The following is a 27,462-nucleotide window of genomic DNA, read 5'->3' as shown; positions in this document are numbered from 1 at the left end:
CTGGCGCTGCAGTCCGGAACCGCGGGACTGCTACGGTCGCAGGTTCGAATCCTGCCTCGGGCATGGGTGTGTGTGATGTCCTTAGGTTAGTTAGGTTTAAGTAGTTCTAAGTTCTAGGGGACTTATGACCTAAGATGTTGAGTCCCATAGTGCTCAGAGCCATTTTTTTTTTTTTGTCACTCACACCTCATATTGAGCCAAGGGTTTTTTCTCTGACACCAAATGTAACAACTATAACGGCTTCTGATACCAAATGTAACTGGGTTTTCTCTTTTGATGCAAGTCAATTGTCAGGATGAGCATTCTAAAGCATTCTGTCAGGGTGAAAATATTAAATAAATTAACTTTTCTCTCTTAACAACATGTGGGCAGGGTGGGTTCTTCCTTGGCTCGGGTATGAAGTCGAATGAAACATCATTTTTACATAAGAATAACTTTTATTGAAGATTTGTACAACTGTATCTTACGGAATATTCTGGTTCGGAGAGCGGCAGCTGTGTCGTTTGTGAAGTCTTCTGCTGCGGCAGCGGCAGCGGCGGCGGCGGCGGCGCCGTCTGATTACGCGTAGCGGTGTGTATCTCGTGTCGCCGTCTCGCCCAGCTGACTGGAGAAGCGCAGCGCGAGGTGGCCCGTTTAATTATTGCGAGCGAATTCGTGCATCGGATGGTGATACCTTGGATGTGGCGTCCCAGTGTTTCTCTTCTCTATGCGGCCGCGTGTGTTGTCTGTCGACCAGCGGAGCGGCGCGGCGGGGGAAGGCCAGTGTCCCGGACTCGAACCACGGACTCCCGCTTGCCAGTCTTCGGCTGTCAGGTCTTCATCCCAGCTCACAGGTGACTACTGATGTGAGGCCGTCTCCTTCCCGTCCTCACGAGTCACCCGGGTATGTAAAAACCAGACTTCAAATACCTTTTAACTTCTGTCTTCTGGCGCCGCGGCTGCTGCTTGCTATTCCATTACAGCGGCGGACTTGGTTCGTCTGTGCATGATGCAGACTCTTCTTGCACGACGGTCTTCAGCACCGAAACTGACTGAAAACTTCTTCGTCTTCTTCGTCTCTCCTCTCCGTCTCCGTCTCCGTCTCCGTCTCCGTCTTCGTCTTCGACTTCATCTGTCTGGCCCACTGCGTCTCGCGTATTTATTCACTTCAGTTTACTGGAGGTGAACGACTTCACGGTCATTGCCTCGTCTGTCACGTTGAAAAGCTTCTCGAAGAATCTTCTTAACGTCGGTCGTTGGCTCTTGGAATGTAGGTGAGAGCCTTTGATCACATGTGACGACTGAGAAACACGTGAGCCGGTCATTGCCTCTTCTGTCACGTTGAAAAGCTTCTCGAAGAATCTTCTTAACGTCGGTCATTGGCTCTTGGGATGTAGGCGAGGGCCTTTGCTCACATACGACAACTGAGAAACACGTGAGCCGGTCGGGCGATGCCCTGACGGCTGAATCGACAGCGCCCGCTTATGTGGAACTTGCTGACTTCATGGTCATTGTCTCTTCTGTTCTGCTGTTTTGCCCGCTGAATGCCAGTATGTAACTCTCTAAACTAAACCAAGTTTTTCGTTTATATCCTAATTTCTAGTTCACTTTGATTTCACTGATTTATTTACTTAAGTACCAGTCAACACACCATGCAAATGTGCCTTTAAAATTTTCTTTGCACGCTCTGAGGTTCTTTAGTGAACAGAGGAATGATAAACTGATGCCGTTCGTGAACAGAGAATTCAGACTTTAATTTATTCGACGTCTAATACCAAATAGTAAAAATAGTAATAAACATTGTTGCTGTAGTTGCAACGACAGTCGGTGACAGGTGAACCGAATGCAGAAACATATACGGATACAAAAGTTTATAAATCTGTCACTCTTCAATACAGTGTTTATTCAGAATATGTGGAGCGCTGGTCTGTAAATGTTATTCAACCGGCAAACACCCGCCGCTGGACTTCCGGAGAGGCGAAGGTTGCATCTCACTGGCATCGACGTAATCGTTCGTGGCAGCGCTGTTGTGCCACTGTGGCGGTTGTAAGAAACGCGGCGGCTTAACTAGTGGCGCGCGTCTTTGAAAGTGCTGCCGACCGGATGGTGAACGATACAGCACCCCATCCTGCCTGACTTCGAAGGTACAGAGGGAGGCCTGTGCCGTGGATGGTGACGAGGCTGGTTGTTGGGCCGCGTCACGACAGTGCATCTTACGAGCGCTAGGGAAACTCCCACATAAAACCAGGCACAGGATGCATCCGACGGCACAGGTAGGAACACGGAGGGTGCTGCAGAGAGTGCCGGCGACCAGGCGACTGTGACGGCGTCGATGTCCACGGGAGAGGCGACGTGCCGTTGTTGGCGGCAGCGACGTCGCAGGTGAGCAGACGGGTACCTCCATCAGTGAGACGGTCGCGGGTGGAGGCGCCCGCTCAGTGAGCTGCGTGGGAGGCTGTGCAGTGGCGGATGGATGTGGCTGCGTCACGGCGGCCGGACGTTGTGGACTGAAGAAATCTGAAACACTTTGACCTACGGCAGGATCGCTGAGTTGACTGCTCCGTAGCTGATTTTCGTGGCGCTGATGCATGCCTGCTCTGCCGCAAATAGTATACCGCGCTCTACCAGCCGATCTGAGAAAAACGCCGGATTTCCATAAACGCGACTTGCCGTACGCTCGTTGTTAAACCTGATGCTCGTGTGAGACCTTGTGGGTGAAGCAAGGTCCGAAGGCGTTTCCCATGCAAACGTTCTGCCGGCGAAATGTCAGGATCAAGCAAAGTACGATATGAACTCAGACACACAAGTAAGTCATCAATATGTGATTGTCAAGCTCGAAGTTCTGACATTTGCGTCTTGGAAGTTGGAACGTAACTTCGGCCTCGCCATTAAACTGTGGCGAGAATGGAGATATCCTGAGATGCTGTACTCCACTGTGTTTGCAAGATTGTGCGAGTTCCTTGGAAAGAGAAGGAGGTGCATTGTCAGAAACAATTGTATGTGGCAAGCATTACATAGAAAAAAGCGCCTTGATAGTGCTGGTGGCATTCCTCGAATGCACTGAGTTAATACGAGGATGAGTCAAATGAAAACCTTAAATTTGTAATAACAAATCGAAATTCCGCGCCGTTATCCTGTAAGTTGGTAACCGTGCTACAAACAGTCTGCAGAATGGCCTGTAGGTGGCAGCATAGTGCACATGCACACATACCGTCACAGTATCAGTATAAAGATGACCACCCCACTTGCGACTTGCACCAGGGAAGAACAGCCTTCTATTATTCGGTTTTTGCGTAGTGAAGGTGTGAAATCTATTGAAATTCATCGACGAATTAAGGTTCAGTACGGTGATGCATGTTTGTCACAGCAGCAAGTCTACGAATGGAGTAGGAAGTTCGCAAATGGTGTGACTTCAGTGGAAGATGCTCGTCGTCCAGGTCAAGCACAACGAGTTGTGACTCCACAGAAGATTGCAGCACTTGAAGCTATAGTGAAGAAAAACCGCCAGAGTGACACTGAATGACATTGCAGCATGTTTACAGATTAGTCATGGGTCAGCACATCACATTGTGCATGATGTGCTCCAGTTTCACAAAGTGTCTGCAAGATGGCTGTCACGGCAACTGACTCCTGAAATGAGAGAACGACAAGTTGATGCTTGTGAAGAACTTCTTCGGCGCTTTGAACGAGAAGGTCATGGCTTCCTTGCAAGAATCGTTACTGGGGACGAAACCTGGGTTCACTTCCACTAACCGGAAACGAAGAGAGTGAGCAAGGAATGGCGCCATTCCTCATCACCAAGTGATTTCCATATGTTTGGACCACTCAAAGACGCAATGGGAGGAAAGAAGTTCCGTTCTGATGAAGAGGTACGCCACGCGGTGCATGAGTGGTTGCACGGACTACCAAAATAATTATTTTCTAAAGGAATTTATGCACTTTGGAAGCTCTGAAGGACTTGCATTGAGCGTGGGGGAGACTATGTTGAAAAATGATACAGCTTTGTACCACTTCTGCGCGATAAATTATATTTAAACAAATATTTAAGGTTTTCAATGGACTCACCCTCGCAAAGGGTCTTTGCGGCAGACAACGACGATAATCAAACAATGTGTTTGCCAAAAGGGGCCAAAAAAGTCTATATGGAGGCGTTGCCATGGCGGAGATTAACACTTCTGTCTGTTCATTAGGTATGTAAAGCACAATAACATCATTCAGAATAGATAAAAATTGTTACACTCGAAAAAAGTATCTTTGTACTAAGGGTTTGCGCAATATATTTCTGAGAGCGCGGCCAAATTTTGCAAATATAAAATTTTAGCAATCGTAGTGACTGGTCATGTTCCGTGGCTTGTGCGACCCACCGGTAATCAGTACGGATCAGAAGAATCAATAAGTAAACAAGAAGCTTCCGATGCGTTGAATGCTGCATCTGTGCTGACAGCTGTAAACAACTGTAAACAAGACAATGTGTCGGAGTTCGCGTTGTGAAGCGATACTGGTAATTTGACGATAGTAGCAACCAATGTTGAAGCTTTTACGCCGTGCGGACGGGAACTTGTTTCGATGAATGAAACAAAACAGTCAAAGCCTTGCGGTCCGTCACCAGGAAAAATTTTCTGCCACTCAGGTAATGACGAAATTTGATGACACCACATATTACAGACAGGACTTCATTCTACAGCAGCTGACTATAACTGATCTGAGCACTGTGCAAAGTTTTGGGAGAAAATGCGATGGGGCGTTCTGTTTTGCCAATGTTGTCGGATAAAACTGCCCTGATGACATGGGATGAGGGTTCAAATGGCTCTGAGCACAATGGGACTCAACTGCTGAGGTCATCAGTCCCCTAGAACTTAGAACTAGTTAAACCTAACTAACCTAAGGACATCACACACATCCATGCCCGAGGCAGGATTCGAACCTGCGACCGTAGCGGTCTCGCGGTTCCAGACTGCAGCGCCTAGGACCGCACGGCCACTTCGCATGGGATGAGGCTTCGTCTGCAAGCACAATTGGTTTGAGCGAATCGTAGTGCATAAGGCAACGCTGATGAAGCAATGCATGCTTTAGTCTTTGAAAAGCTTAGTCACAGTCTTTTGTCCAATGGAAGGGAACATTTTTACGTCTGGGTCTGCTCAGAGGTGCCGGCAATTTGCCTCGTATTACGAATGAACTTTATATTGTAGGTTAGTTTTCCAAGAACTGCTTCCGGCTCACGTAAATTCTTAGAAGATAGCAATTGCTGAATTGCTTGCAAATGTTCCGTCGAAGGACGAACGCCATGGTCTTCGATGATATGTCTTGAGTATTCAATCACTGCTCGAAAAATTTCTGGAACAATGCAGGTGCGGAAAATAGGCGTTCGTATTTAGACAAGGCAACATGAGTATTCACAACAAAAATTTTCTTTGTCTCTTTTTTCCAATGGCAATTGTAGATAGTCTTCTACAAAATCAATTTTTAAGAAGAACTGTCCTCTCGGTAGGCGATACAAAATTCCCTGTATATGTGGGAGCAGATAGGAATCAATGTCAATGACAAAGGCTGATGCTCACTGACTTGCTCAAATAGATTTTAACACACCAACGAATTCCAGTGTCTAAATTTCTGTAGCCACGTCCTCGCCTAATGCATGCAGTGCAGGACGTGCGCGGTAAAATTATTGGTTGCGTATTAGCTTTCAGCGTAATGTGAGCCTTAAAGTCTTTCGCACATCCTATCCTTGTCGCCAGTCTGTTATGACATCCGTTGCAGCCTGTGTGGCTCTTTGGTGGATACAAAAGCGAGGAACAGATGCCGTTCATGAACAGAGAATTGAGATATTAATTTACTGTACATCTACTAGCAAACAGTAAAAATAATACATAACTTTGTTACTGTAGTTGTTGCGTCTATCGCTAGCAGTAGGTTTGAATGTAGAAATATACACATGTACAAAAGATTTATAAATGAGTCACGCCGGCCGCTGTGGCAGAGCGGTTCTGTGCGCTTCAGTCTGGAACCACACGACCGCTACGGTCGCAGGTTCGAATCCTGCCTCGCACATGGATGTGTGTGATGTCCTTAGGTTAGTTAGGTTTAAGTAGTTCTACGTTCTAGGGGACTGATGACCTCAGATGTTAAGTCCCATAGTGCTCAGAGCCATTTGAACCATTTTTAGCTGTCTGGTCCCTCGCGAGGTGAACTAAATTTTCGTTCATATATGTGTAGTGATTTCTGCCGTTTGTTCAACTGCAAGTTGGACAAAGTTTTGGCTTAATATTGAGGCTAAATTTCTATACCAGTTCATGAAATGGACCTGTTAAGGGACGTGGTAATTCATCCTTTTCTTCGAACACGCATCTGTGCCCGATGTCTATTCCCGCTTCCCATGTCGGGCGAGTAGGTTCTGACTGTTTCCGCTTCTATTGTGGCATTTCTAGAGCTTCCTTGTTTGTCCTCAGTGTCGTGTGAGTCGTTGTGTGCGTCACATCGTTGTTTGTCTCTCAGCGTCTCGTGTTTCCGCCTCAGTTTTGAAGAGGAGTTGTCTTGCACCGTGATGTCATCCATGGCTCTCAGGAGTATCCCACGTGCAGGTACTATCAACTTTAGTTTTGAAACGTCCATGCCACATGTACAACCCAGTTCGTTAGAAATTCATGATTGGCGTGTAGGTACGATAAATGTAACTTCAGAACAAGCTCATACGGCTTACTTCGATTCTGAATCGTACGTGTTTCATGGCTAATTTATAGACCCACTTCAGGTTGACAGGCTCCTTTTGCTACAAGGACAACTATTCTGGCGAACGCGGAGGTGGAATATATTATGTTAAAGTGTTCAAGTCTCTGCCCGAAGTTGATGACAATTTCTTCAAGACCGTCCTGCTTACATCTGGGGTCATACGGAATACACGGCAGGAACGCTGGTCCGGTCAACGTCGTTTACAAGTTTATAGTAGACTTCGATCCGTGGACATGGTGGTCAAACGATGTATAGCCTTTCATCTAATGGTGTGCGAATACCGGGTACATATAATTTATTCAGGACAAGACAGGACCAATTTTATGTGTAAAAAGAGTGGATACCTCCTTATAAACTGCCCGCGCCAAGTCAAGGTCCTAAAATCCACGTATGAACATAATAAAAGGCTAGTTTTAGCGGACCTGGTTCCGCAAATGACAGGCATTGTGCCTTACCAAGTCGCGTACGGACTTGTAGCTTCCGCGCCTCCACTACCTCCGCTTCTAAACAAGCGTCGGCGTTGCAAGATGGTGAACAGACGGACGATACCTCTTCCCTTCCCCGCTAGTCTGTAAAGAATTCGTTGGAGGGGTTCTCCCCCCTCTCCAGGGTGCGACCGGACGATATCAACTACTGTTCAAGATTCGAAACCGTCCAGCACTGGCTCCGATGTGTCTCCCTACATCGGGACCGCCTCTTCGTAATCACGGGACGATAGCCCTGTTTCGGAGCTACGTACTACATTGACGAACGTGCCGGACATCCCTGAGTCTGGAACATATTTTCACCCTGTTTCAACGCCCCCTGATGGGGAAAGCATGCCACAGGCCGCTGCTGATCAGAAACAGAACGGCACAGGTGTGCCAGTGGAACAAGTGGTGACGGTAAAAGACATGCCGTCAGTTTTCGTTTTCATTGATTCGCAGGAGCTGCACCGCCCACCTGTGGACGTGGTGTGTGTGCTTTAGCACCTCATATCTCCCCTCCCCCCACCTTGACCCTTGCGGCAGTCACCTTCCCGCAAAAACGCAACAAACGGCGTTTACAAACTGAGCTAGCGGTCTCGCGAAAGAAAAAAAAAAAAAAAACATGGAGTAGAGGTATCCGCCTCTTTGCATTCATATTCATCCGTTGACTCAGGCATAGACCGTGATATACGACTTTAAATGACGTTAACAGGTAATCAACTGTACTCTTTTGGTAATAACTACGTGGAGATTTATCCTTTCCTTACCTTGAATGTGAACAGAATTAGTTCCGAGCTTAGGCTTTCGGCGCTGCGACACTTTATTTACGATTGAATTGTTGACGTGACAGGTTTGCAAGAAGTTTTATCTGAGCATTTTTCTATTCCCAACTTTGCTACTTTCTTTAATGTGGTTCCTGAACTATTCACTGGTACTGCGTTATTTTACACAGAGGAAATACCACTGACTGATTTCTAAGTTCTCGATAACGGCCGAGGAATAGGCTGCTCTTTTTTTGACCTAAATTTAACTCGTTTCTTATGCCACTTCAGGAACTGGCCATCCTATAGATAGTTTTCATACAGAGGATATCGGTCATTTATTTGGTAAAACACCGTGAAAAAATCTGTTAGGTGGAGTCACTATCCTACTTTCGTCATGTTTCCGCATTTTACAGCTACCTCCAGTAGCAAACTCGTTCGATTTTATCTTTCTGATGCCTTGTGTTGGTAGCGACAGACGCGATACTCGTTTGTTTCGCTGATCACTGTGCTGTAACTATAATTTTAAATCACGTGTCGCAACCAGTAAAACTCTATCGCTTGCCCTGATGTGTAACACATCTCTCTTAGAGAATCCTTCCCTCGAGGTTATTGTTCGGGAGGTTTGGGACCATAGCATCCGTTCGCAGGACCGTTATCCTTCTCTTATGGAATGGCGGTCAGGACATACAAACCACTGCTCCGGCAAACGTTAATACGTTACGGTGTTAAGAGGGCGAGGGATATCCGTCGGACCCAGGAAATTCATTATACCGTCATGAGACAAATTTATAAAGGTCCCAAAGGAGCTCCTTTACGATTTATGGATGTCCGCCATGTTAAAGAGCAGCTTCTTCTGTTAAAGAGGAAACAAATGGAAGGAATCAGAGTGAGGTCAAAATCCCGCTCCTTCCTACAGGATGAACTGACCTCTTTACATCACCTTATCCCGTTTCGGACACGAAGAACATGTATCGCGTCTCTCACTCACACCGATGGTAACGTACTCATGTTCCAACGTGACATTTCCAGAGAGATCTATAATTACTCCCTTCATGATTTCCCTGTTACTGATCAAATTGTCCCTGCTGGGTGTACCTCTCTCCCGGACAGCGCGGTTACGGGTTTCTAAGTTTACTCACAATGATAAGTTTCGCCTTATTACTGGTTCGCCATCGCAAAAATCGGCGGGTTTCGACGGCATTCCTAAGGATCCTAAGGAATTTTATGTAAATTTTTGTTCTCTTATAGCTGTTAGCATTACCTCGCTGATAAATGAGATGATCTCGGGGGAAGAGGGGGATTGATTCCTTTCCCTTTAATGTTCGTAAAACCGTCCAAGACAACCGAGCACTGAAAAATTCCGTCCGATCAGACTTCTTAATTTCGATTCAAAAAGTGTTGCCTGAGTTGTTAGAAGCCGTTTGTCGAAGCTACTCGAGAACATTTTTGCTGTTCACCAAAGCTCTGTGCCTGGGTGCACGATACTAATTTCTGTAGTCCAATGCCGGGTTGGTGTCTCGTTGGTTGCATGGCTCCTGTTTCTGGAGCCTTACTCTTTATTGATTTTAATAAATCTATTGACTGGGTCAATCACGGTTTCTTGATGTAGGCGCTAAAGGCGACCGGTCTCCATCATATTGCATGTCAGGTATTATCGAATCTTTTTATACTGGTAGTGAATCATCTGTCGTAGTAAATGGACGACTTACTCCCCAGGTCACCATCCGACGGGGCTTACTGCTCGGGAGTCCTCTCTCCATGTCGCTTTTTGTCTTTTACCTACAACACTTCTTCGCCGTATTGCTGATCAGTAATGTGACCGGAAGATATTCGGAGAAATTTCTCGGTACGGGCGTACGATGATGATGTTACGGTGTCGGTACGCCATATCGATGACATATCCTTGCTCAAAGCCATATTGAAAACCTTTCGTTTTCTCTGGTGTCTTCATTAATAAAGGGAAATGTATGCTGCTACCTTTCCGGGATTTTCATCAAGTTGTTTGTTGTTTTCATCAAGTTGTCATTCCATGAGCAACGGTGGTTGCAATTTGTGGGGATTACTGTGGGTCGCTGCCCGATGAAAATGGCAGCACTCATCTGGCTGGAGGTGACGTCTGGAATACAATGGGCAATTCGTAAACGAGAACGCTGTTTCCTTAGTCCTCTTCACAAAGTGCAAAGCTTAGAGTCTTAAATTATCAGCAAAGTGTACTGTGTTGATGAAATATTCCTACTCCCCGCGATGATGGCGAGCGAAATTAATACAATTATCCAGTCATTTCCTTTGGAAAAACGTCAATTTTTGAACTTTGGTGTGAATTGGTTACGAGGTTCCGTCCCCTTCGAGGGTTGAGACTCCCCAGTATCAGAGTGTAGGATTCAGTACTGTTTATGTGGTGTAACTTTTTAACATATACTCGAGTTACTCATTCTGTTATAAGCCACTTTATTTACGTGTCTTCGATCTGTCAGTCTGACTCCCCCTGGCGATGTTGGCCAGATCAGCTCTAAATTGCGGCACATACATGAATTTTATATCACAATAAGTTTTCTGGGAGCTGAGATATTATAAGTGACACGCCTTACCACCAGACCTTTGCTTTCTCGTTGGGGAGTACAATCATCATTTTCAGCAGATGAAATTGCCGCGTCATTGGTATGCTAGAAAACAGTGTGGTTTCACGTTGGTCTTCTTATCCTCCTGGTGGAAATCGCCTCATCATGGCATAGTATGAATCACAGTCTGGTCCCGATGAAGGAACGCCTCCACTGCGTTGGTCGTAGTCCGATCGATCTTTGCGACAGATGGCATCAACCCGATACGTTACCATACAGGCTGCTCTCTTGCTGACGAAAACACTGGCACTGGATTCGTCGACAATTGGCTTTCTTTACACGATCAGCTGAAGCTGCTTTCTCGGTTGAACTACTTCTGTGTCTGGACTTCTCCATTTTTCCCTCGTACGAAGACTAATTCGACTGGATAGCTCCGAGGACACTGTACCCACAATGTGGTCAGGTGTGACAAGGATCCCGGCCACCGTGTTTTTTGCCAATATATGGTGAACTCTCATTGCAAGTGGCAGTCTTCCACGTTATCGTGCCTTATTTACAAATATGTTGCACCTTGTCTTTAATTTTAAAGGTATTGGATAGCTTCTTTTTCTTCCGTTTCCTTTTTCTGAAGCTTTCTCACATTGTGTACTTCCTAGCGAAAAAAATTGTTTTCTTTTTCGTCTCAGAATGATGGAATTTATGACTATCAAGTTTTATTTTCATAAAAATATAAAAATAAAACACAAAACATAAAAATAATAAAACTACCAGTATTAGGAGGTGGCGCAGATTTCCTGATTACCAGACATGACGTCAGTGTCATGGTTTAAATGTCAAACCTCTCCACAGTGTCTCATGAAGCGATGACATGTGACACTGTTGATGGTGATCCTTCAGTCGGATGCGGACGTAGGCTATGTTCCGGCACTGGGTTTCACCTTCACTTCTCTCTCATTATCGTCATCGCACAAAACACACACACACACACACACACATACTTGTGTTGTGCAGGTGCTGGATGTCGGTTTGTTCGCTGAAGTTCCATGCCTGTTGCTCTTGGTTGGTTAACATAGGGATTTTCAATTCCGTTTTTGGATGAAGCTGGAGATGTCGTCCGATGACGTCTCAAATGTGCTCGATTGGAGACATATCTGGTGACAGAGCAGGCCAAGAGAATATGCCGACACTCTGTAGAGGATGTTAGGTTACAACGGCAGTACGTGGGCGACCGTTATCCTGTTGGAAAACACCCCATGGAATGCTGTCCATGAATGGCAGCACAACAGGTCGAATCACCAGACTGACGTATAATTTAGCAGTCAGTGTGCGTGGAATAACCATAACAGTGCTCCTGCGGTGATATGAAATCGCTCTCCAGACCAAAACACCAGGTGCAGGTCCAGTATATCTATCACGCAGATAGGTTGGTTGCAGGGCGTCAACTGGTCTCCTTCTTGCCAACATTCGACCATCAGTGGCATCAAGGCAGAACCAGATTTCATCAGAAAACACAACAGACCTCCACGATACCCTCCAATGACCTCTCGCTTGACGCCACTGAAGTCTCAAATGATGGAAGTTCGGGGTCAGCGGAATGCGCACGATGGGGTTTGGGGCTCGGAGCTCTTCCTGAAGTAACCGATTTGTAACAGTTTGTTGTGTCGCTGTGGTGCCAACTGCTGCTGAAATTGGTGCTGCAGATACAGTACGATGTGTAAGAGCCATAGGCCGAACACGATAACACGATCGTCTTCCCTCACAGTAGTGCTACATGGACATCCGGTGCCCAGTCTTCTTGCAACCGCGCATTCTCGTGATCACCGCTGCCAGCAGTCATGTACAGTGGCTACATTCCCGTGAAGTCTTTCTGCTTTATTACAGAAGCAACATCCTAGTAGCCCCATTGCACGACCTTGTTAAAACTCACTAGGTGTTTATAATGATGTTTTTGTCCCCTTAGAGGTATTCGTGACTAATATCGACTCACCGCGTCCAATCTCAAAGATAGCTAACGGTCACAATCGTTACAGCGTGTATTTAAAGCAAACCTGATTTGCATTCTCATAGAGACGCTACTGGCACCGGTCTTATGCGACTGGTGCGAAATGTCAAGAGATATCATCTTTTAGAGGTAGAATCACGCCTCCAAACTTTCGGTTTATGTCGCACAACTCGTTCTTGGTGTTATAATTACTTTTTCCATCAGTGTATTTTGATATTTTCTTTTCTTGTCCTGGTTAACTAGGTCTGATTCTTATTGTAATTTGTGTCATTTGTGGGAGGATACATGGAAAACAAGACACACAACAAACTTATAGAACATTCAATTTTACAGCCAATACGTATGCAATATATATTCTCATATAACTTCGTCTTTTACTATTAGTCCTCGACTGATATCGCTGATTACAACATTACCGCCTGTCACTGCTAGAAACTGACTTTATGTTCCGAATCTGATATTAAAAAGCATTAAAGTTACATAAAATTATTTATAATGACTCCCTCTTTGGTGCTAACATTAAAGAAAAATTGGGGCTAAATTATATCTATGCTTTAATCTCAATTACTTTCGCCAGCCGCGGTGGCCGAGCGGTTCTAGGCGCTTCAGTCCGGAACCGCGCGACTGCTACGGTCACAGGTTCGAATCCTGCCTCGGGCACGGATGTGTCTGATGTCCTTAGGTTAGTTAGGTTTAAGTAGTTCTAAGTTCTAGGGAACTGGTGACCTCAGATGTTAAGTCTCATAGTGCTCAAAGCCATTTTTTCAGTTACTTTCATAAAAGTGAAGAATGATAATACACTCCTGGAAATGGAAAAAAGAACACATTGACACCGGTGTGTCAGACCCACCATACTTGCTCCGGACACTGCGAGAGGGCTGTACAAGCAATGATCACACGCACGGCACAGCGGACACACCAGGAACCGCGGTGTTGGCCGTCGAATGGCGCTAGCTGCGCAGCATTTGTGCACCGCCGCCGTCAGTGTCAGCCAGTTTGCCGTGGCATACGGAGCTCCATCGCAGTCTTTAACACTGGTAGCATGCCGCGACAGCGTGGACGTGAACCGTATGTGCACTTGACGGACTTTGAGCGAGGGCGTATAGTGGGCATGCGGGAGGCCGGATGGACGTACCGCCGAATTGCTCAACACGTGGGGCGTGGGGTCTCCACAGTACATCGATGTTGTCGCCAGTGGTCGGGGGAAGGTGCACGTGCCCGTCGACCTGGGACCGGACCGCAGCGACGCACGGATGCACGCCAAGACCGTAGGTTCCTACGCAGTGCCGTAGGGGACCGCACCGCCACTTCCCAGCAAATTAGGGACACTGTTGCTCCTGGGGTATCGGCGAGGACCATTCGCAACCGTCTCCATGAAGCTGGGCTACGGTCCCGCACACCGTTAGGCCGTCTTCCGCTCACGCCCCAACATCGTGCAGCCCACCTCCAGTGGTGTCGCGACAGGCGTGAATGGAGGGACGAATGGAGACGTGTCGTCTTCAGCGATGAGAGTCGCTTCTGCCTTGGTGCCAATGATGGTCGTATGCGTGTTTGGCGCCGTGCAGGTGAGCGCCACAATCAGGACTGCATACGACCGAGGCACACAGGGCCAACACCCGGCATCATGGTGTGGGGAGCGATCTCCTACACTGGCCGTACACCACTGGTGATCGTCGAGGGGACACTGAATAGTGCACGGTACATCCAAACCGTCATCGAACCCATCGTTCTACCATTCCTAGACCGGCAAGGGAACTTGCTGTTCCAACAGGACAATGCACGTCCGCATGTATCCCGTGCCACCCAACGTGCTCTAGAAGGTGTAAGTCAACTACCCTGGCCAGCAAGATCTCCGGATCTGTCCCCCATTGAGCATGTTTGGGACTGGATGAAGCGTCGTCTCACGCGGTCTGCACGTCCAGCACGAACGCTGGTCCAACTGAGGCGCCAGGTGGAAATGGCATGGCAAGCCGTTCCACAGGACTACATCCAGCATCTCTACGATCGTCTCCATGGGAGAATAGCAGCCTGCATTGCTGCGAAAGGTGGATATACACTGTACTAGTGCCGACATTGTGCATGCTCTGTTGGCTGTGTCTATGTGCCTGTGGTTCTGTCAGTGTGATCATGTGATGTATCTGACCCCAGGAATGTGTCAATAAAGTTTCCCCTTCCTGGGACAATGAATTCACGGTGTTCTTATTTCAATTTCCAGGAGTGTAATACCGTCTTTCATTTACTTTAAAGCTGCAAAATAGCTATTTCTCACAGTTAGGTTAGAAAAATTTCATCTGGTTTTTTGTGTTGTATGCATTGCATTGTATTGCATGTTAACTAGGGACCTAGAAACGACGGAGAGGCTCCGCTCCCACCGCAGCCACAATGGTCCACAACCCCACGACGACTGCCGCAGTCCACTTCACCCCACACCTCGACACAGGTCCGCCGGGTGGATTCGTGCTGGGGACCAGGCGCTCCTTCCCACTCCGGAAAGCCGTGCTTTAGACCGCTAGGCTAACCGGGCGGGAATCTGGTATTTTACTAATCATAAAAGTTAACTGACTTCGAGAAAGATAAATGACTGCAGGTTCTAATGAATGTAATGCGCAGTAGCAATTACACACAAAATGGCATTTGAAATAATCGCCAACGAAACGAAAAGCTTCCGTATTTAATTATCTCACTCGCACTGAATGAACTTTATCTTTTATTTTTATTTAAAATGATAAAGTTTCTTCAAATGACCAAGTCTTAATGCTACAGATATTTTTTCTACTTTTAAAGGACATTGAGTCCACACACTCAAGTCAGACTCACATTTAATAATTCAGTGCAGCGACAACGATCAAGAAAACCCTAATTCCCATCAAGATACAATCTCTACGAGACGTAATCGCAAGACAGCTTTTTTCCCTTATATTTATAATGGTATCGTAGATTTTAGCGTCTTTGTTCTTACTGTAGTTACTAAAAACAGGGTTCATATATCGCTGTATTTCACAGACGACCAGTTTTCAGAAAATTAATGATCATTTTCATCACGCTTACTTCATGATGTCATTATTTTGAATAAAATAGGGATATCTTTAAATACGGCTGTAACGCCACAGGGTCTGTACTTCATATTCGACTGATGCACCTATTTAACACGTGTTTACTTTTACAAAAATCTCGAAAGCATAGTGTAAAAAGAAGTGATTTATGCTTTTAGAAGGAATTGAAAAGAATCCTGGCAACAGTTGGGAGAGATCTCTTTTAGACGTTGATTACAGAATGTATGCCGCTTATTGTAACACTTGATCAGGAACTAATAGGCAACTTAGTAATGAAAAAAAATAGATGTTGAACTAGGTAATATTAAACTTATTTGTTTTGAAATAACTATTATACTATAGATAAAGAAATTATGATGGAGATTCTTTGTAAAACGTTAAGAACCTCATGAAAGACATCCATGAGCTACACTCTAAGGTGAAACTGAAAGAGAGAACATTCCAGACACCAGACCCCATGTCTTCAAAGCATGGCGTAATACATCTTCAGTATTTCATCTATGTTGCAACTGTACAAAAAATTTCAAGTGTTCGTCCACAAATCTATCTAATTTTTAGGACTGCGACGTCTTTACGGAGTGAATGAATCCAATGGAACAGAAATTTAAATTTAATTTCCACTCTGTCTTAAATGCTGTTTTATACGCCGCCAACAATTTCAATGCACAGTAAAGTTACTATACAAAAAACTGACAATGATTTAGAAAGAGTTATACACAAACTACACCTAATTTTCCACGTCCACGTACAGTTCTAGTAATACTTAAAAACACATTACCTTTGAAGCTAAAGGTCTAGTGAGTTCCAACACAACGTTCGAAGTTCCTAACCTTAGACTTCAAAAACCTCTAATGTAATTTAAACATCTACTAAGTTAGTTGTAACGAGATATAAACCAATAATTTCAGTCGAGTCAGTTTTATGTAACAGTACAAATATTTTTGAGGATCTGAACAAGGGAAGAAACTAGAGTAAAGCTCTACAAGGCAATGACCATTTCAAATTTACTATAAGGAAACCAGCTCTTCAAATGTTACGAAACCAAAAGTAGAAGGATTACTCTCGATTTCGTTGAATTTTTAATGGATGTTAGAGGGGAGATAAAATAACGAACTAGAATATACTTAAAGCCTAAAAAGTACACAGTGCAATCGCAAAGTAGGTGAACATACACTCCTGGAAATTGAAATAAGAACACCGTGAATTCATTGTCCCAGGAAGGGGAAACTTTATTGACACATTCCTGGGGTCAGATACATCACATGATCACACTGACAGAACCACAGGCACATAGACACAGGCAACAGAGCATGCACAATGTCGGCACTAGTACAGTGTATATCCACCTTTCGCAGCAATGCAGGCTGCTATTCTCCCATGGAGACGATCGTAGAGATGCTGGATGTAGTCCTGTGGAAAGGCTTGCCATGCCATTTCCACCTGGCGCCTCAGTTGGACCAGCGTTCGTGCTGGACGTGCAGACCGCGTGAGACGACGCTTCATCCAGTCCCAAACATGCTCAATGGGGGACAGATCCGGAGATCTTGCTGGCCAGGGTAGTTGACTTACACCTTCTAGAGCACGTTGGGTGGCACGGGATACATGCGGACGTGCATTGTCCTGTTGGAACAGCAAGTTCCCTTGCCGGTCTAGGAATGGTTCGATGACGGTTTGGATGTACCGTGCACTATTCAGTGTCCCCTCGACGATTACCAGTGGTGTACGGCCAGTGTAGGAGATCGCTCCCCACACCATGATGCCGGGTGTTGGCCCTGTGTGCCTCGGTCGTATGCAGTCCTGATCGTGGCGCTCACCTGCATGGCGCCAAACACGCATACGACCATCATTGGCACCAAGGCAGAAGTGACTCTCATCGCTGAAGACGACACGTCTCCATTCGTCCCTCCATTCACGCCTGTCGCGACACCACTGGAGGCGGGCTGCACGATGTTGGGGCGTGAGCGGAAGACGGCCTAACGGTGTGCGGGACCGTAGCCCAGCATCATGGAGACGGTTGCGAATGGTCCTCGCCGATACCCCAGGAGCAACAGTGTCCCTAATTTGCTGGGAAGTGGCGGTGCGGTCCCCTACGGCACTGCGTAGGATCCCACGGTCTTGGCGTGCATCCGTGCGTCGCTGCGGTCCGGTCCCAGGTCGACGGGCACGTGCACCTTCCGCCGACCACTGGCGACAACATCGATGTACTGTGGAGACCTCACGCCCCACGTGTTGAGCAATTCGGCGGTACGTCCACCCGGCCTCCCGCATGCCCACTATACGCCCTCGCTCAAAGTCCGTCAACTGCACATACGGTTCACGTCCACGCTGTCGCGGCATGCTACCAGTGTTAAAGACTGCGATGGAGCTCCGTATGCCACGGCAAACTGGCTGACACTGACGGCGGCGGTGCACAAATGCTGCGCAGCTAGCGCCATTCGACGGCCAACACCGCGGTTCCTGGTGTGTCCGCTGTGCCGTGCGTGTGATCATTGCTTGTACAGCCCTCTCGCAGTGTCCGGAGCAAGTATGGTGGGTCTGACACACCGGTGTCAATGTGTTCTTTTTTCCATTTCCAGGAGTGTAGAAAGCGTTGGAGCGATCGGTCTAACAGTATGTCAGTTAGCCGGCACCATTTGACGTAACTTAACTTAATGACTGCATGAAAAAAGTAAAGAAGTGGAAGATGATACTGTCGATAAGAAATATGTTTTCCGCTGGGCGCACCGTTTGCCCAAGTATACCATTTAGTGGCATCCACAATAGACGTCACGAACATTCTCTGTCTTTTTAGGCTCCAAGTGGGAGTGACCGTTGTCAGGAACCCACGTATCCCTTAAAATCAATATTTCTCGCTAGTGTTCGGGACCATTCACCGGAGGCTAACCAATGACCTCTTGTTGAACAGGAAGGTGTGACGTTGTAAATATCCACAGAGAAATTCGAAAGAAAACCTGTAACGAACTCCAGGAGAAACGGGTGGATACTTAGGCGCTGGAATGGCACAAATAAGATCAAGGGCTGAGGCATTCGCTGCTGCTTACAAAATATCCAAGAAATGCCAACAACGTGCCATATGACTCTTCGTCAAGAGGCAGTGCACTTCCTGACGGGACGTCCTGCTTATGCCACACATCCAGTCTGAATTAACCTCATTAAACACATGAATCGACAGAGAGTCCACACTCACCTCCTCAATGATGATGACCTTTACGTCACGCGGTAATCGGCTATTAGCTGACGCCGGCGCGTTAACAGTAACCACTAAGAAATATAGGCATGTATAGAATTAACTTAAATTGTAGATATATCACTAATACGAATTGAAGTCTGCATTTTATTGTGCTAACTGTGGGAAGAAGAATGTGGTCGAAGGCCTCTGCTGGTAAATATTCTTGAACAGCATGAATAACGTGATTAGAAGTAGTCGACGTAGTTTTCGTAATCTGTCTCCCACGTGCTCTCCTGAAACTGATGATTCAGTACATAGAGAACATCTATTGCACCAATGCCTTCCATCGTAGTGACATATATACAATAAACGTTATCAGCCAAGACTGGGCGTGACATAGACATTATACTTATGGTTCTTAGCAATTTTTATTACTGCTTCATGTTTTCCCTGTCTGTTTTTATTTCCATTATACGAAGTTTGTTTTATAAGGATGACGTCACGACCATTTGACACTGCTCTGGGGCAATTAATACTTTACGTAGAGAATTTAATCACATCGAGCAGTGAAGTATTAAAAAATTACTCAAGCTAGTAACGGAAATCGTCACTTGTACCTACTCTTTCACGCAACATTGTGGTGATTTTATTGTTTACGACTATATTAAACGTTATCTTAAAATGGGAATAATAAACATAAATATACAGTCCATTTTAGGTAACTACAATTAGCATCAGCAACTATGGACGGCAATTAATAAAAATGAATGTGGCTTATTAACGTTTGTGGAAAAATCTCCAGGGCTCCAGACAATGAAAGAGACTTGGAGAAAATCTCTAAAATATCATTAAGAAATTAAAGGATGTATTCGCTGGCTTAGACTTAAACTGCAGTCAGCAGTTTCGTGCCTGAAGAGACAGAAAGAAAGAAGGAGGGAGAGAGAGAGAGAAGCTATAAATGCCCAACATAAAGGTGTTCACCATGTACCCTCGCGGATAGCTTTGCTTCTTAAACCGCCGCTTACGGGACGGGGAGGTGCGTACGCCCAGGATCAAATCCGTCCGGCAGAGTGACGGCGAGGGTCGATGTACCGGCCAGCATGGATGTGGTGCTGGGCGGTTTCCCACATCTCACTCGGTGGATAACGAGCTGGTAATCAGCTTCACGCTTCGTAAACATCTAGAAAAGTATCGCCCACTGTCACATTATAACACTACACGCAGAGTGTTGGAGTACTCGTATTCTGTCCGGAGGGTAACGGGGTGGCGAAAGGAAGGGCACCCAGCCACCCCTTAAATTAATCGTGTCAAATCCGTAATAAACCATGCTGACCCTGTGTCGATGCGGGACACAACTGCAATAGGAAATGAAGAACAGATATGCTTTCCCTTACGGATTTGTTAGGCTACATGTTTCAATTCAGTAATACCTCTATGTTGTAGGAAGGCTATTTTTGTGGGGGAGAAACAACTTTAGTCTACATTTGAAAAGCTTCTTCTGTCAGTGAGAAATTTTATTTCCATAGCCAGATTGTTAGTGAGTTTTTATCTCTGTATGTTTCTTTTCATTATGCACTGTCGTTGGATTCATTAGTGGGAAGTGCACATCGTTTTTAATTCTAATATTCTATTCATGAAAATTTGGCTTCAAACTGAAATGGCTTGTTCATAAAAAATTTTACGACTGAATAAATAATGTACTACAAGGTAATGACCAATACACTCAGCTCTTTTAAACAGATGTCTGTAAGATGTACAGTCGTGGACAAAACGAGCGAGACCCCTCGCCTTTTCGTTATGTGTTGTGTACATAGTTCCGCGTAGTCAGCGCGTACACAACTTTCCCACTTGAGTGAGCCCCGCTAAGCACAACAGCGCAGGCGCAGCGCTCGTCCGTCTCCGCACTACAAGATGGTGCTGCCATAGAGACGGACCAAATTCTGCTTCCGCCGATCCGCGTATTAATATGTAACGCAGCCAATGAGATTGCTGCTTACATATAACCTTTTCTTCTCGCGAATCACACTCGCGCACTGATACATGAACGCGCGAGATATTATAATGAGTGTACAGACCTCCGATTAGTCAGTCTGCATTAGTCTGAACCAGTCTGTACGAGTTCTACATTTGTCTGTACCAGTCTATAGTCAAGTTTCAGTCTGCGCCCAATAAGATTACCATATTCCTGTACATCGCCATGAAGATAAATGTATAGACTTTTGTCAAGTACCAGAGATATATGTGAGAATAAGATTAACGTACCAGTACCAAAGGAACTTCAGATTGTCAATTGTAAATAGCATCCAGAACCAAGTTAAATAATTTTTATGCTTGTTACTATTTTAATAAATGTGTGTGAAAATTAATCAAGTTCTGTTTAAATTTGGTCACCGTCAATCTGCTACTCTAAGCGTGCAAGTGGCATTTCCATCGTCTGACCTAACGGCAGAAGATAAACACGCCACGATAAGACCACGAGATATATTGCTCGCTTACTTCGTTACAGCGACAAGTCAAATAATCTGATGGTGTGTGTACTGAAGGTCTTGCAGTACGCTCACCACATTATGCTGATCTGCACAGCTTTAAAGTCTGCTACACAGCATAACAGGCAAGGCGACGAGGTGCTACCAACATACTATGCACAGGTGTGAAATTGGAAAACTATCCGAACAGACTGTTTTCAATCATGTGTAAGACTATATTAAGTTACATAACTGGAAGTTTGTAAGTGGATATTGCAGACGACTTCGACAAAATTAGAATGTAGCTTCGTAAAACTTCCGTGATCAAACGATTTGAGTTGCTGGCGAATACAGTTTATCCTCACTAGACAGTATATATTATCATTATACATTAGGTGGAAAGGGTTTCGTCGGGTGCGTTGGACGATCAGTTCTAGGCGCTTCAGTCACGAACCGCGTGGGTGCTTCAGTCGCAGGTTGAAATCCAACCTCGGGCATGGATGTGTGTGATGTCCTTCGGTTAGGTAGGTTTAAGTAGTTCTAGGTCTAGAGGACTGGTAACCTAAGCAGTTTCGTCGCATAGCTCTTAGAGCCATTTTTTGACTTTTCGCGTAAATTTTCTTTATATAACCGGCCGTATCTTTAGATTGCGTTGACATAGAAGCTCACTTTTTCGCACCACCAAGGGTCCGTATACAGCAGGAAGTGATTTACGTGTCCGCTTATTATATCTACCCGTACTCGAGGTAAACGGGTTTTAAGGGTTGGATAGCCAGATAGTCAAGAAAGTGAGACTAGTAGGGTTCCATTTTTACCGATTTAGGTGACGAAATCCTAACAACGAAAATAGCTATGACAGTTACTGAATATGAGGGTTGCATAAATAATTGCCCCTACTCTTTATTCGAAATGTTCTAGTTGCAGTCGATACATCAGCATATTAATCGTAGCAACGCTTTCGATCCAAATCGCGCTTACAGGAATGCAAATAAAATCCATTTTCCTATACATGTGGTAATTCAGATGTCAGTATTAATGCCACCGCGTTTTATGTGAGCAATCCCATTGCTAGCTAGCTTAAGAAACACTTCGGCTAATGAACGTTTTCTGGCTGTGGCGAGTCTAATGGAGAATTCGAAACATTGTAGAATACGTTTGGCATCCATGTAGCCGTTTATTTCCTGGTGTGGTGCAGAATTATCCCACTAAATTTACTCGCTAATAACAATATTTTGTTATTTTGATAAACATCCCGAATGATTGTCACATAAGCGGTGACATAAAGGTAGAAAATTCATGTTTTTGAGCCCAGAAAGCTCTATCCAATAGAAACTGCAGATCATTTTGCCATTTTCATTGAGAAATTGCCGGCTTATTCACGTCTTGGGTAATAATAGAGGGCTGTTTGCCTGGGCTGTTTGCTAACGTAGTGAAAGGTGTCTGCTACTGAAAGGGAGGTCTGGTTTGTTTTCGGTTCTAATCTCGATGGAGGCAGACACACTATCATTAAAGCAATTTTAAGGAATTCTCGCGCCCCCAATACGTTTCATTGCTTCCTTTATTCTGTATCGGCGTCCTAAATTGTTCAAATGGCCCTGAGCACTATGGGATTTAACATCTGAGGTCATCAGTCCCCTAGAACTTAGAACTACTTAAACCTAACTAAGGACATCACACACATCCATGCCCGAGGCAGGATTCGAACCTGTGACCGTAGCGGTCGAGCGGTTCCAGTCTGAAGCGCCTAGAACCGCTCGGCCACACCGGCCGGCACCGGCGCCCTATGGATGTCAATATGAAACTCTTGTAGAATTTCATACTTGTTACTGCCTACTTTTTCCGCTTATGTCACTAACTGAATTGACTTACGTGTGGCACTGAATGTTTTTAACTGAATTTCGTTATGTATCTTCACGCATTGCTAAAGTTGCACACTTTCATCGTAAGTCAGCAACGGTAATCCAGTATGACTGGTCTGAACGTTGACACAGACCGTTTCGCGGCGGAATGCGCATAATATTTTGCTAATTCGTAACGATCTGGGGTACTTTGTCTTACTAAAAAGGTTATGGTACCTCGATAAGCTGAAATTCATATTTAATAGTACAGTTCATACTAATTAGCGTTTCTTCTTTCATTTATATCTTATATCTACGTGTTGTGTTAACACACTATTCAGCATTAATATAGTCTCACACACGACTGAAAACAGTTTGACAAAGTTCGGATAGTTTTCCAATTTCACGTCTGTGCATAGTATGTTGGTAGCACGTCGTCGTGGCCGTGCGGTTAAAGGCGCTGCAGTCTGGAACCGCAAGACCGCTACGGTCGCGGGTTCGAATCCTGCCTCGGGCATGGATGTTTGTGATGTCCTTAGGTTAGTTAGGTTTAACTAGTTCTAAGTTCTAGGGGACTAATGACCTCAGAAGTTGAGTCCCATAGTGCTCAGAGCCATTTGAGCCAGCACGTCGTCGCCTGGCGTGTTATGCTGTGTAGCAGACTTCAAAGCTGTGCGGATGAGCATAACGAAAAGGCGAGGGGTCTCGCTCGTTTTGTCCACGATTGCACATTTATGAACCACATACATAATCGTTCTTACTTCCTCTCGTGCAGTGGAAACATTTTACGTAATTGATGAGTTAGCCAACAGTATTATTCCATGAAACATCAGTGAACGGAAATATGCAAAATATTTACGTTTTTGATTTCCATGTATTCATACATGGCAATAGCTGTTACCGTAAAAGTAACAAACTGGATGCTTCAGCCGGCCTACTTTATGTTTCTTTTTCAGTTTAAGTAGTCGTAAATTTTCATATCATATAACATAGAACGTTCTGCTCTGTTCTCTATTTATGATGGTAAAATATGTGGTGTAATATTTTTTACCGTGCAAGAAGGGTTTTTTTCCTTCAATGTTTCAAGCTGTTATAAGTGTGCAAAGGTAGCAATACTTTTAGTAAAAACGTTACTTCCTTGTTGATGCTTCTTCTTACTGTGAAGTGATATTTGTATCACCGTCACCAATGATTTTGGTTTTTGATTAAAGTTAAACATTGTATCACTAGCACAGAGCAGAAGCGGCAACAGTTCCTTGATCGAACCATGGTGAGCACCCACTGTGACTTCTCGCTGTGCAGATGATGTGGAATATCCTGAAATATCCTAATATACCGTTATGCAACCTGTCTCTTAAATAGGAACAAAACTCAGACGTGTATCCCACAAACAGTTGACGTTCTCTAAAGAATTAATTACTTAAAATTTTTGGTAAATGCTCAGTGAAAACATGAACATGTAGTTAGTTAAAGCTGCTTTTTTGATATCCAAATTTTTATTCCCTTTACTGCGCAGGTATCACAACCCACGAGTACATTTCCTTACAATATTTTTGAAAAATGGTTTAAGGAGAGAAGCTGGCTGTATGTTACTGAAGTACGTGATCTTTTTTATAGACAAGCCTACAATGGTGTATTTTAATCTCTCTGGAAGAGTACTGTGAATTGGCGTAATTACATATGTCGCTAAGAACATTAGCAATTACAGTTTTCTGCAACAGTTTTGTGTCTTTAGGAGACATCATCGACTGCATATGAAATTTTTACTTCTAATGACCACGATATTTTTCATTAGTTGGGATGAACGTGCATGGAGATTAGGAGATAAAGTATTTCACTGAATGTCCTCTGTAGTACTTCTTCTATGTACTATTTTGCTTTTCTTCTTAACTTCGTGAGTCCATTCTCTGACTCCTTGTCAAAGAGTGATTTTTAAAAGTATCAGCTGCACATGAAACGCCTTTTATAGTGTTTTCATCATTAGTGACACCCTGTATGGCATGTTCGCTTGTCTCATTAAAAATATTCTATACTGATCTGCTTTTGTTATATGAACTGTCGTTATACGATAAGGCATGATTGCTTCAACACGATTATTGACAACATTTATTACTGTAGTACAGCATTCTTTATAACAAGAAAATTCTTCAAGGTAGCCGGCCGGAGTGACCGAGCGGTTCTAGGCGCTACAGTCTGGAACCGCGCGACCACTACGGTTGCAGGTTCGAATCCTGCCTCGGGCATGGGTGTGTGTGATGTCCTTAGGTTAGTTACGTTTAAGTAGTTCTAAGTTCTAGGGGACTGATGACCTCAGCAATTAAGTCCCATAGTGCTCAGAACCATTTTTTTGCTTCAAGATACTTACTCGATGCAGATACTTTTTGGTTTTCTTGCTTTCTTGTTCTGAAGATATGCCTCACTTACAAAGACAGCATTTTTGTTGGAAACTGTATGGAAAATTATTGCTTATTTGTTAAGATATATACTGTCGTAACATGCTGCTCCTGCATACCCCAAGGTGGGCGTCCATAAATTGGTTAATTGAAACTGTGCTGAGATATACGGAATACTTAAATTACTTTCTTTTTTGCTAAGCGCAAGGCTTGATAATCATTAATCAAACCATGACGTCTTCGTTGAAACAGGACTTCTACCTAAGCATGTGGACCACATATCTGAATAACTAAGACGCGATCATGGTAAGGAACTTGAAACATTAGTTTATTAAAACAAGGAAAATATATAAACGGTTTTGGATATCTTCGCCCTCTGAGTGGTTTGATATGAAGGAACTCTGGAGGAAGCGCTTGGCACTCTGGATAGTTAGTTCGGTTTGACCTCACTCTCGTCTTGTATCAGCTGCCAATGGCGAAGAGTTGGCGGTCAGTGAGCGATGAAGAGGAGTGGCGTAGGTCACGATCTGCGGCCTCGATCGCATTTGGAAGAGCGGTCGGTACATGGTTTATGATCCCTAGATGTCTGCAGTTGAACGTTACGGATCTTTCTTACGAATAATGCGAATTACGATCCTTTTCGATGTCCCAATGCTACTAGGCCAGGCGTCTCTTTGTTCTGGTGGTCGGCCGGTGGACGTTTTGACCACTGCTGCTGTCAGGAAGCCCCTCTCTGATATCTGGATAGAGCATCAAGGAAGAGCTTGACAAGAAAGTGAGAGGAGAAAGGAATTGAAATTAGCGTAGGATGAAAAGGCCAAAGACTTTGCCGCAGTGGTAACATCGGTTCCTGTCTGATCACCGAAGTTAAGCGCTGTCGGGTTGGCCTAGCACTTGCGTGGGTGACCATCCGGTCTGCCGAGAGCTGTTGGCAAGCGAGGTGCAGTTAGCCCTTGTCAGGCAAACTGAGGAGCTACTTGATTGAGTAGTAGCGGCTCCGGTCTCGGAAACTCATATACGGCCGGGAGAGCGGTGTGCTGAACACATGCCCCTCCATAACCGCATCCAATGACGCCTATGGGCTGAGGATGACATGGCGGCCGGTCAGTACTGCTGTGGTTCAAATGGCTCTGAACACTATGGGACTCAACTGCTGTGGTCATAAGTCCCCTAGAACTTAGAACTACTTAAACCTAACTAACCTAAGGACAGCACACAACACCCAGCCATCACGAGGCAGAGAAAATCCCTGACCCCGCCGGGAATCGAACCCGGAAACCCGGGCGTGAGAAGCGAGAACGCTACCGCACGACCACGAGATGCGGGCTAACTGTGCTGTGTTTAGTTTGTAAAATTCATTATGGGGAACAACCATTACCCACTGACGAGTGCGTATACCACTGGTGAACAGTGTTAGCGATTTGAATGGTGTTGCCGTGCGGTCCTGAGAGGAGCTGGTTGGACGTATCGATAGAGTCCTGCACTTGTTGGGCACAATGTATTGGTGGCGTGTCAATGTTTTGCAGTGATCTGTGGAACATTCCCATCTCTATAGAACACGTTCTGGACATCAGCGTTGTAAAGTTGCACGTAAAAATCGACTGACCGTGCGACCATCGGTAGGCGGCAGAACATCATCCAGCGACGAAATCCGACCTTATGTTGCAAGTGCTGTGTCATCAGGGGCCAATGGAAACCGTCTGTGTGCAGCAGGTTTAAGATCACTTGTGCCTCTGGCGGGTCTGCCACTTACATCACGACAACCCCAAGCATGGCTACTCTGGTGTCGTGAAAAAGTTGACCGGAGAGGAGAGTGGCATTCTGTTGCCTCCAGTGATGATAATAGGTTGTGTCTGCACTCGAGTGACAGAGTATATGTTGACCTGATTAGTCACTCATTCTAGAGTGCATTCGCCCAAGACACACAGGTCGCATCCCAGGCCTCATAGTGTGGGGAGGTGGGGATGTCAATTAAAACACGGATTCACATATGGTATTTCTGCAGGATAAAGAAACCACTGCTCACGCCATTGCCCAGATCGTTATCC

Source organism: Schistocerca nitens, chromosome 2 (genome assembly GCF_023898315.1).
Source record: "Schistocerca nitens isolate TAMUIC-IGC-003100 chromosome 2, iqSchNite1.1, whole genome shotgun sequence".
NCBI classification, from domain to species: domain Eukaryota; kingdom Metazoa; phylum Arthropoda; class Insecta; order Orthoptera; family Acrididae; genus Schistocerca; species Schistocerca nitens.
This window is presented reverse-complemented; position numbering follows the sequence as displayed.